Below are 13,008 nucleotides of genomic sequence, written 5' to 3'. Positions count from 1 at the left end.
CGTATGTCATCTTACCGATGGCGTAGATTGTAGTTGGTGTGACGGTCCAACTGGATTACTTGCAAGTAGCCGTACTAAAGTTGTGTTGCTGGAGTACCAATTCACTTACATGTATCTATCAACCTATGTCTGTATCATAATCAAATAACTACTATGTGACGGATCTCTACTGGGATTTGTTAAGAGCCGTACTGGGCAATATTCTCGCCATATTACCCTGGCCACTAAATAATCAAGTCAGGACCAGACAATCTAATGATCGATATTATGAGCAACGGTGCGCGCCGTCGGGTACGATGACACGCAATCAACCAAATTACCGAGCCAGGCCATTGGATCTATTATATAAGTCCCACTTGTGTCCTGTACAGGTTGCAGTGGACCAATTCTAAACCGGAATCCCCGTAGGGACTACTGGGAACGTAAAACTCCTAATGATGTTGTTTTCAATATTAACTTCATCTCTTAACCTGTTAACCTAATATGCCACCACCGGAGGAATAATAAACGCAGTTGCTAATTGAACATGAAACAAGATATCCGCAGTTGCCGCTGTTCTGAGTATCGCACTTAGTTTCACAAATCCTAACCTTGCCTTGCCCCGGGCTTCATGTTCTCTTATCATCCTTGCAAAGATCCTTCTCCCTTTCCTTTCGCAAATAGTAAAACCTTTATGAACTTTCAAGACTTCATAGAATATGTCATTCACATGAATTACACTTCCCTATGCGATCTAGTTTTGTTCGCTGAAACACACTGAAGAAACAAAATGTGCAGCCTGTAATCAGTGGCATTACTGGAGTGTCCGTGAGTTGTTTGATGTATCCAATTACAATAGCAATTTGGATAAGCCGGCAGGGGTTAATAAAATGCACCTTGATTCAGATACATGGTCACGGGGGCACGTTTATAATTGTGTAAGATTCAATGAATCAGGGATTGTGGAATCTTGAACTCTTACACGAAAAAGTCAAGTAGGTATACTCTTCAAAGGAATTTGAAACGCGGTGTTATGGATCTTATGAACATTCAAAACAAAATTGAAAATTTGCGATTGGCGTGCTTTTAGGTTTACAGTATCTCTGACATTAGATAATTGAGAGTGGATTTCAACATCTTCTAGTGCATCATTTAACTTTGGTCATTTCGTGATTTCTCTCCGGATGTCCGATATAGGCAACCCATGCTTGCCGTAAAAGGCGACGATGCTTATCGTAAGAGGCGACAAACGGGATCGGATAGACAGGCTCGCTGTCTTGGTTGAAGCATGTCAACGTATCCCGATTGCAGGGATCGATGCTCATGATGTCAATCACTGAATTGTCTCGTCCAGACTCGATTATTTACAGACCGCCGTCGTACATCTGGAATAGTGCTCGGTGCTCGGTAAACAACAAACAAACAAACTTCTCACCATGTCTTCGGATTATGTCTCATTACTAGATCTGGTCATGTCTCATCACTAGATCTGGTCATGTCGTCGGAATATGTCGCCTAACCATGTCGGCGCATGTATTATCGGGGTGATAGGGTTAAAACGTGTTCGATTCCCCACTTAGGAACAATGTGTGAAGCCCATTTCTGGTGTACCCGGCGTTATATTGCTGGAATATTCCTATGTAAGAGCATACTCATTCACTCACTTCTTGCCATGTCTCCCCACCACTTCTGCTCATCACCTCTAACCATGTCTTCTGACCATGTGTCATCACCAGCTCGGTACGTCTCATTACTACGAAAATGCTCTTGCGCTCAATATGTATTCCTGCCAGGTCTCGTCAACATGTCGCTCACCATGCCTTCTCACTATATCTTCTGGCTATTTCCTTTTCAGTGTCTTCACGCCATAATGTCTCACAATGTCTCCTCATAGTGCTTAATCTTCGCCATGTCTTCTGATTTAATCCCCTTACTTTCTTACCGCACCAAGTTTACACATCATCCCTTTTCATTCGTCATTGTGTCGTTTAACCATGTTGACTTATAATTACAATGGCTGCAACTATACACCATGCTCTAATACATATATATCTACGTGGAGACGGAGTCCTCTCTTCCTAATAGATTCTTACACAAAGGTTAACTTTTGCTTCAGTCTTTATGGCCTCTGACATATCGGCTAATGGCGTGACGGTCCTTAGAGATACAGTCATGGGTACAGGCCTAACGCGTGTTCTTTCACGTAATTGTTGCATTGACAGCAAGATACCTTCACTGATATGTATTGAGAAATTGATTGGGACGACACACAGAGATAGATAGACGGCAAGATGTGAAAATGATGGAGAATGGTGGAAATGAGCTTGAGGTCATAATAGTCAAATTAGTTATACGATTGGATCATCGCGGCAAAAGTCCGGACGTTGTCTGCCCGGACTTTCGAGTGCCCATGTATAGTTTTGAGCAGTTCGTGAAAATGTCATCCGTCACTGAAGTCATTCTGTTTCTACATTCCTTGTAATTAGACAGTTAAGCAAGAGACTGAGTTCAATATATCAGCCTTTTTAATATAAATGTTCCCAACAATCTATTAAAGGTTATGAAACAGTTTATAATTATTAATTTAAATCTACTGACGTTCAGGATGAAGCGGAATGAAAGACTGCGAAACATATTTAACCATTTATAAAATAGGATATAGAAACGAAACAATTTTGTGATATATATGATACTGTATTGTATTACGATCATTTTATTCATGAAATACAACATTAATATTATGAATTATAGTGGCATCTGATGATAGGAAAATTCATCTTTTCTATCTTTTTCAGGATACTAAATGAGCTGTGTAACAGCGGCTGATTCTGATAACAAATTTAAATGTTATCTTGTGTGTCAGAATCGAATATAACAATGGGTAGAAAGTCCTTTCTTGCCGAGCAATTTTTTTATGCAAATGAACAACGCGTTAGCTGCACGTGCGTTGCAGACACACGTAACGTTGCTGATAATTATTTGCATATTCCTATATGGTTCTCGTTTGGAAGTGACAACATGGAGTCGATGGCTTGCGGTATATACAAGTTTACATTTTACAGTTAGATATGTATATACACAAGAAGCACTGAGTGCCATGTCAGCACATAGTGGTAGTGGTTGTTGTCTTGGTGCCCCGGAGCACCTATTCCTACCCTCGCTAGCTAGGTTGATGGTAAGATCTCTTCTCCCTCATTTTCATCTCAGGACCAAGGCGTATATAACCAAGGTCCCTTGACATGGATTAAGTCATAAATATAAACAACAGTAATTAATCAGTGACATAGTTGCACAGTCCGTCCAGGATGGCAGACAGTCGATGTACAATACAATAGGGATCAACAATTGGGATTAGCATCTTATAAATAACAGCATTGAGTGATTTTAGACTTATACATGTCATTGCCATAGGGTTATTATCCTCTGGAATTGAATGCCCATGCAGGCAACGGTTGTGCCTAACCGGACGCTATAACAACATGAATAGGAATTTCTGTTCGGATTGGTAAATTCAAACCAATTCAATTTAGCCAAGTAGTTAGGTTTCAGGTATATCGATGATTTGGTGACATCCTATAGTGGTCAAATAGCCAATCCTCTCCCACACTGATTATCCCATATGAACTAGAAATATGAGATCATCGAAAGCGCCTCAGCTGTTTCATATTTAGGTCTATGTATAAAGATTCAGAGCAACAAAACAATCTCAAAAAGACCGTATGACAAGAGGGATGACCTCAACTTCAAGTCGTCAACCTTCGATCAATATTTCAGCAGCACCAGCCATGAAAAGTTCCTAGTTGTTCCTACTGACAATTCCTCAAATTGTATAACCATAATGTGTAAGCACCACTACAATAATTGTCTGATCAAAGAACTGTGCACACGTGACATATCAAATAATGCCACATCTTTATATATCTTTGTACAACTTTTAATGGAGCTTGAAATCAAGTACAAAAGAGAAATGTAAATGTCTTCGGGTTTTATAGTCAAGACAAAAGTTGGTAGAGCTGATATACTGTATATATATATTTATATATACAGTTGGATATTGTTGGGTCGAGCAGATGTATCACCAAATCCCTGTCTCAAAGATTAACCATTATCCTTAATACAATCAAGGAAGGACTTTCTTTATATTCATAGAAAATATTTGATACAAATGGAATTAATACCATGTGGATTCTCAAATCATCAAGGGATTTGCTTGACTTTTTACAATCTCAAAAAAGACCCAGGTTCAATTGTGTCAAAACATTTCATTTGCAACTTTGCACCCCACTATCCCATATGAAAAATATCATTCCTTGATCCATAAGGCTGTTACAAAGCGTGGTAACATCAGATATAGTGACATGTCTCTCTTCAGAGGTTCAGGTCAATTTGGCAAACATCAAATCAAAGGCCATCTACTGAGAAAACAACATGTGAAATGTTGGACTTCCTCATTGATAAAATCATTCCCTTCTTGCTGATCTGTTTCTTTATGCATATGAATCAGATTTCTGCTAGGATTGGCAAAGTCAAAACAAGCAAATTTGGCAAGAGGTGTAACTTAAGCTTCAGGTATATCGATGATCTGATATCGTTAAATGACAATCAAATAGCTAGTTCTCTTCGAATGATTTACCCACATGAATTAGAAATAAAGGAGTCCAGTGAGGCCACCTCATCTGTTTCATATTTAGATCAATGCATATAGATTCAGAGTTTCAAAACATTCTCCACAAGACTGTATGACAAGAGAGTATTTCCAATAGTCAACTTTCCCTTTATCTCGGACCCGTGAAGATCCCGGATAGAATAGGTCTTCAGCAACCCATGCTTGCCGTAAGAGGCGACTAACAAGATCGGGGGGTCAGGCTCGCTGACTTGGTAGATGCATGCCATCGATCCCAAATGCGTGGATCAATGCTCATGATATTAATCACTGAATAATCTGGTCCAGACTCGATTATTTACAGACCGCCGTCATGTAGCTGGAATATTGCTGAGTGTGGCGTAAAACATCCAACCATCCAACCAACCAACCTTTATGTCGAGCAGTCCAGTCCTTGGTGTGTACATTTCACAACTTTTGAGGTTCAATCGAGCATACTCTTTCTATCTAGATTTCACAGAGCGACATACAACTATTGCTCAGAGTTGTTTGATCAAGGTAAAAACATTCAGGGCCTCAGTAAAGCTTTCATTTTTTTTATTGTGGATATGTGGATGATAATTCCAAATTTGACGCGTCGGTGACAAAAATGATGTCCGTGCAATTCCCTATTTTGACTTGTACCATATTTTTTTTCAGGGGAAATATTGAATTGCCTTTGCATGTGTTCGTGACGGGGGCCACCGGTCGGGCAGTATACGTTCACTTTTTCTCGAACACTTGGTATTACGCTATTTAATAGTGATTCATAAAACATGGTCCTGATATAGTCGGAATTGTAATTCGACTCTGTTTTCGGCAGAGATTTCTTATGAATATGGAAAGGGCTTTGGCGCTTTTATTTATTGCAATTATAGATTTATTCTGACATAGATACAAAGAGTGACTACGATATTTAAAAAAAAACCTGCGAAGGAAGGCGTCAAATCATACTCACTCACTCACTCACTCGCTTGTCATGTTAGGGAGCAGCGGTGAATGATACAACATTAATTGTGCTTATGCATCCGATGTACACGAACAATCTGAATGGTCATAGATCACCGTGTCCACTGAATACAAATGGTAACATGGGGACCGGGAGGTGAATTACATGAAGCCAGACAGGCGGCGATTCCACCCTACTCCGTCACATACCCGCTGCCACATCTATCTTAGTGTTTGTCCATACATGGCTTGAAATATCCACCGAGCATTCACAAACCACGAATTCATCCGCCGGCAGTCAGGATTGAATCTCTAAACACGGTATGGCGCCATATGTTTGAGCTTCTCAACGCCTTAGCGTCTTCGACGCTCCTTTCTGAACATCCTGTAATCTGCAGTAAGTTTTACACCAGCAAATAGGCGACCAACGAATCTTTCACGTTATGTGCATAAATTCATACATACGTAAGAGACTGGAATTGCGAGTTTATTTATCTTCCAAAGCAACCTTCCTCATTTAAAAGATATTGTGCAAGAGGGCCTCTTTTAAATATATCTGTATCTACCCAGCTGTTACATGTTTTGTATGTATGAAATTACGTAGTATGGTGTACATTAGCTTCTGTTGAAAGGAGCTACTTCACACAACAGATCGTGTCAATATCTTGTCGTGTATACAATGAGTTCTTGATCACTAAGCTCGGGTCAATTACAAAATAGATTCAAGTCATTATCAGTCAATCCCCAGTTCTTGTCTGTTCATAGTTGATGATGTATATTTGGCTAGCATTTGACGAATGTTTTTATTACACACATATACAATGTTTCAGATTGATGCAACTAACTTATTACAACGTCCAGGCCGAAACCGAAAAGAGGTACTAGATCATGTAGCAACGCCCCCTTTAAATAAAAGCGACAAATCCTTGTCATCATCAACAAAAATCTGTGCTAAGAGCAGAGCCCACTATGCGATTCAGACTATCACATAAGCATTTGTTTATGATCAAATCGTGATGATACATGTGTTCGCGAAAAGGTGAGCCTATCCTGCTCCAACCGGGGCATCCGTTACAAGCACCTACACAGTCACTTGTTCACCGGAACACTGGAACAAGTAAAAAAAGGAAATCCCAATTGAATCGTACATGCCACTTTTTATCACTTTTTATCCACATGTCTACCATAAAACATTTTGAAGCGCTGTTGAGACATCATATCTTACAACAATGAAAACTCATATTAATATCTAGACTTGAATGAAAACTTGAACGAAATGTCAGATTGCATCGAATATAATGATGGTTAACGCTTATTTTGTTTTACCGATGGCATAGAAGTTTCACAATTCCCAAAAATAGAACCATATACAATGAGAAACATCAGGACAAAAAGCGACAGAGAGGATCATGATCAGGCTGTATTATGAGACAAAACTCAATTGACATCTGAACGGGACATTTGCCTGTATATTTCATTCAGAAATCTTTCATTCTGATTTAAATAGCCAAATTCCTGACCATATATTGCTCATTCACATCACGTTTATACGTCGATTGAAGAACAAAAACGCTGCATCTTCAAGGCGAAGCTTTTTAAAATTCACTATCGTTTGCTGATTGCAAGGATATGAATATGTTAATTTCAGATGCGTATTAACACAACTATGTCTGGTAGCATACTATTATTACACAAGACCAGATGTCCATTCATCTGTAATAAAGTCATAATTCCAAAGCTGATTCATACAAAAATGATGTTGATAAGCTTACTCGTTTTGTTTAAATGAACCTTCGACACAATTATAAGTTCGATATACACCGCCTTGTAACGACATGTCAATGTCTATTTATCACTGCTGATATACACACATTAATGTGGTGTTTCATTTGATAAGCTCTGAGACGCATGTGTTATATATCCAGCATGTGTCTTGTGAGGGTGATGTTTTCTGTGACAGGAAACCGACAGACAGATTTTCTCCATTATCATGGATAGTCAATCATAAGTCATTTGTAACATCTATGGAGAACCGATAGTCGTTTTCTGAACGACGTTATCTTAGAGATACTACCTCTCGACCTATGCCGACAATGCAATATTATTATATGGACACTTTCCTGTTGACCTGGATATAGGTTCTAGTTCTGTGCCCTTTGCCCTAAGGTGAGGTGAGGTGAAATTGGGTTTAACGTCGCGTCCAAGATTATTGCACTTATATAGCGACGTACTAGTCCGGACTGATGTCGATTTATTTTGCTAGCTCACCGAGATGCCATGCCGCAGTATACCCCACTCAGACACAGTATACTGGCTCCAAGCCGACCAGTCCTTGTTTTAGGCCCTTGATGCCGAGCGCCAGACAGGGTAACAACAAGTACCATCTTTTGGTATGACGCGGCCGGGGATCGAACCTCGAACCTTCCGCTCTATTGTCCCCTTTAAACCTGTACTGCACCTCTTTTGGCCTTTTCATCCCATAATGGCCCTCTTCAAAACCGTACTGTCCCTCTTATCCCATATTGGCCTTCTTCAGACCCGTATTGGCCCGGAAACATCCTGTTGGCCTTTTCAAACCGCATTGGCCCTCTTATCCCGTACTGGCCCTCTTCAAACACGCATTGACCCTCTTCAAACACGTACTGGCCCCCATTCAATTGTATGGACCCTCTTCAAGCTTGTATTTGCCCTGATACCCTCGTACATAACCTCCATGAAACTTTGTATATGTAAGATCTTAGTTACCAAATTGCAGTCATATTGCATTGACATCACAGGCGATCGAATGACTTTGAGTTCAGATTCAAACCGCTCCTTCTAGGAATTACACGTGTGTGCTAAAACGGCAACATTTTAATTATGAATGTAACACGCCAACGCCAGTGATTAATTTGCCTTAACAGATTCCATTGGGCGCAAAAGGCAAAATAGCAGTGAAAATTATATGAAAGCATCCCCACGTCGAACATATATCCCTTCAAGGAACGACAGGTAGTGCAATGATATCTAATTAATGCTATATGAATGGTATATGAGATTAACATATCGTGTCGTTTTCGTTCACTAGTGTGTTCTGTATGATAAATGGTTCCAAAGACAAAGTCACCTTCATAAAATAGTGCTGAGTAGATATTCACGCCTGACACTGACTGATTACATGTATATATAGCCGACTATAGGATCTCATATTTTCACTAATTCCAGGAAAATGAACTGCAGGATGCAATAAGTAAGATTAAACCATAATAAAGACATAAATACTCATACGTTACTCAACAGGCGCTTCAACAGCTTGCTAAGATATTAGCATCAGGTGCTTCTGGCATTTAAGCTGAGTATCTATCATACAAGCTGACATCTTTCTTTCAAGGCATGTGCTAGGCTAAACCGATTCGATGATGCCCCAAAATTAAGACAACATAGAAAGGTTTACCTAAACAGATAATGTGTTCCATTTATTTCTGATTGAATGTTGTCTTTCGAACTGAACCAAGTTCAGAAGGTATGGGCACGCTTGATTGTCCTAACTTCATAGCCGAAGAAAGGTGAGCCATTGTCATGAGTTCAGTGATAACATGTTTCGTTGGTGAAGGCCTGGGACGAAGCGTGCTATAATGTCGACATAGGTTATCAAAAAGAACAAGCAGAGTAAAAAATAAAAACCTAAACGGTTCCATTTATTCCCGACGATGCTGCCACAGGAGTTTGCTACTATAATCGGCTTGCTTGGGTAATGGGAAATTCAGGGTATTGAGATTACTATTTACACATTGCTGGTATGACAAATTCAGCGCGGCTTTACAAAATGTTATGCAGATTTGTGCAATGAACACGATTTGAATTACACGGGTACATCTCGACGAAATGAAATTGACTCCATTTCCCAAATGGAACCATTCATGTTTAACAAATCGGTAAAATATATTTGCTACATGACGTCCTTGTTGGTTCTGAAATCCCGGAATAGATACGCTGTTACAATTAAGCTTTCTCAAATCTGCGTAATCCGTCTTGCAACACGAATGTTCTTGACTCAACATTGCTTTAGCTAATGCCGATCAAGGCGTTATAAACTTTACCGAAACGTCATGCAATAACGACCCATGGGGGGTCTGCCGAAAAAAACACAATTAAAAGTATTAGGGCTGAGCAAGTTCCCAATAGTGCTGACTAACGTTTGCAAGCAATGCATTTGGATAAATTATTGTAATGAATATTCATCATAACTACGAAACTTCTAAGATGTTTAAGTAGGCACGAATGTTTTGAAAAAAAGGTCATGTACATGAAGACCGAATTTGTATTAACTTTCAACTGCTTAAACCATCAGGTTGTTAAAGCATTTGGGTCGTCATATACTCTTCTTTTCCCGATGGCCCACAAAGTGACATACAGCTAAATGTTAGTCCTCTACGCGTCGTGTCTTGATGTCCCCCGTCGTTTCATTCCTGGAATACTACGGGAGAAGTAACCAAATACTGACTCTACAGCTTTTAGTGTCGGTTGATCTGTCTGCACACATGTGTTTGGTTTTCTAATTCGAGGTCTGATGACGTTTTGGTCTCGCACTGCCTCATACATCTACAACATTTAATGGTCTGATGGACACTGATGGACACCCCATCAAGTCATATCTGGTTCCACCATAGAAGAAAGGATTACAAACCTGCAGTAAACACAAAGGGTTGTTGGTCGATCAAGTCTGGCGATGTGTTTGTGTGAAAAAATGGCATAGCATGAATAATGTGTCTGATTCTCTGTGCTTGCAGTAATTGACGTAATGTGGTCCTGCGAAGGTTGTCTCGACATTCTTCTGGCAGCGTTCACATAGAGCGTAACGAACAATATAAAGCGAACACAAGTCCATCAGTACCGAGAGAAAACATGGTCAAGGAAGACCCGAAAAACAACTGAGCTTAAAATTCGAGTTTCGAGGAGAGTATTCTTGTTGAGGTAGCAGGAGATGTGTAATGAGGTGCACACAAGTGTGTGAAGACGGATATCAGTAAATGTTTAATCCACAGTTCGTGATAACATAGTTGTTACATACCAACTATTTAATCCGCAATCCAAAATATCCAGGTGCCCTCCTTGTATAGTCATATGGTAATGTCCTTCGTGCATGTAACAAAACTTCTTCATTCCTCTTCTGGTTTCTTAAAATTCCTGAGATGACCCCCGGAGATAAAGTCATTCGGTATCAAGTATAGCTGGGAATGTCTTCAGTGAATTGGAAGTACCGTATTCGACGTAATAAGCACCCAGGGCGCTCTCAAAATTAGAAATAGGGGGCTCTTATTAGAAAATTATTTTGGTGGAAAAAAAACCAATGTTAAAGAATAAATTTCGAGGTTTATGCTGACAGCCTGAAATGTTTATATACGACAGATATATGTTTCCAGAATTTAATTGCCGATATTTAAGGGTGCATATAACACACTAGTGCGTATTATACGCGAAGCAATAAATCTTGTGTACATTGAACAATCGGAAAGGGTGCTAATTGGGATCGTTCACTAGCCAATATATTAGCAAATATCGCCGTGGGCGCTTATTAGAGCGGGGCGCTTATTACGTCGAATACGGTATTTGTCCGTAAGGCATTGTACTTTTAAAGATATGGAATACAAGTAAACAGAGAGGCAGGTTGACATGGGCGCTCTGTCCTTCAATAATAACTAAATACAGTTGTCTTGATAAGGTCAAAGTGACAAACCGTTGTTAGGAGAAGTATGCAGATACTATTTGAGACTACTGTGTATAAGGACAACGATATTTCTTTATCATTAAACTGGATGAAACTTCGATTACAGGCACAGGTGGCAAGTGAATACATGTAGACAGCAGACAGACCCGGTAACACGATATTGAACAGGTATATACATAGAATCAAAAGGATTAATTAGAAATGTATTGTATTCAAGCCTCTTGGAATTGGAAACGTACAGAATACAAGCATTACGTTGTGCTTCGAAACATGACAGTGTCCTCAGCTGTGTGTAAACGTTCAACCGTAGGGAACACGGAATGTATAATAGAGGCAAATGGGGCTTGGTTTGGCAAGTCGATGAATAGAGGTGCATCCCTGGTACCACACTTCTCGGATCATGTATTTTAATGACCTATTTATCCCAATTTTAATTCTAGGTCTGTTGGCGCCATTCGTGGGCTTCATCAATGATGTAAACGTCTTCGACTTGCGTCACGTTAGGCTTTCATCCCACATGTAACTAGTAAGCAGTGATGTAACTGTATACGGTAGTTCCAAGCGGCATTCACACCAACTCACGCCCACAATGAAGAACAAATCCCTAATAGTACATACAGTATGATCACAATTATATCGACTCTGGGTTGATTTATGACAGATTTTTCCACAGATTTTATAAAATGTATTAACTTGGTGTTTGTTTGTACATGTTGACTGAAAAGTTGTATTGTATGCGCATTTACCTGTCTATATGTTGTGCAATTCTCTCTCTCTCAATCAAACCCGGATCCGTTGGCCTATGCCATTTGGTTACCCAATTTCATTTTGTGATATGTCATTTTATTATTTCATTTTATTTTATAAATAAAATCAATGCATTCTGCATTACAGTGGTGTCGCGTTTATCATTGCTTCATCTCCGTAAACATTGTCCACTTCCGCGTCTGTTTTATCGGATTATGCAGCCGAATTCCCAGAGGTCCATCATGTTCACATTAAAATTTGTGCTTTCCATCAGTCGAGAAAAATATTTTGAGTTCCGTGTCAACGTATTGTCAACACACATTCTGGACGTAATATAATATAAATGCTGAAGGGCAGTCTTCCGCATCGTTGGGTAGAATTACACTCCATTCAAGTAGAACCAATTTCCTCCAACCATGGAAGTGGTGGAATGGAGCTGACGGTCACGTGACACCATCAGCCTTGGGCAAACGCTACTGAGGAAAGTTGCGGTTGGCCTGTCTACATCTGACTATCAAAACATTCATCTCCAACTCACACAAGTGCGCTGAACGTCCAGTCATGTGAGGTAGGTGATACATATACTCCTTGAGGGCAATTATTGTACAGCAAAGCTTTTAGCGTCGATACTTAAATGACAGCCCGCTATGAGGTCCACTGTCAACATTATATGTAGTTTCTCGTAACAACTTATGTTATTTCAGTCTGATCGGAGAAGTGTAACAGCTTCCTTGTGTACATGCGTGTTTATCTGCAATGATTTGTCACCAGTCAGCGATAGACGGTGTTCCAGGTGGTAACCGTGTTATTATTACACATATAATTCATACTGTACTTCTCAACAAGCAGTCTACAGAAAATGATACATTAAACCTGGTCTTAATGTTACAGTAGCCTTGTTAGTGTACGACTTGTTTGTGATGTAAGGCTCGACCTTGTTTGCAGGTGTTCAGATAGTGATCAGATGTGTTATCTCTTATCCTTT

At 39.7% G+C, this 13,008-nt stretch overlaps 1 protein-coding gene across 2 annotated transcripts in view; it reads left to right on the top strand.

Annotated features, from left to right (window-relative positions):
- LOC124142381 (growth hormone secretagogue receptor type 1-like) overlaps positions 1–13,008 on the top strand; it is a 155,652-nt gene that overhangs the window by 25,085 nt on the left and 117,559 nt on the right. Inside the window, exon 1 of one of the 2 annotated variants that reach the window (XM_046510812.2) lies at positions 12,335–12,591. The exons of the other annotated variant lie outside the window; for it this stretch is intronic. The gene's annotated coding sequence lies outside the window, so the exon portion shown is untranslated. Of the gene's footprint in view, positions 1–12,334; positions 12,592–13,008 lie in introns of those variants that run through there. 2 annotated transcript variants of the gene reach the window in all.

The sequence above is a fragment of the Haliotis rufescens genome, unplaced genomic scaffold (genome assembly GCF_023055435.1).
Source record: "Haliotis rufescens isolate VD_foot unplaced genomic scaffold, xgHalRufe1.0.p SCAF_1, whole genome shotgun sequence".
NCBI classification, from domain to species: domain Eukaryota; kingdom Metazoa; phylum Mollusca; class Gastropoda; order Lepetellida; family Haliotidae; genus Haliotis; species Haliotis rufescens.
The sequence above is the reverse complement of the archived record's forward strand: the minus strand, read 5'-3'. Positions and strand labels throughout refer to the sequence as shown.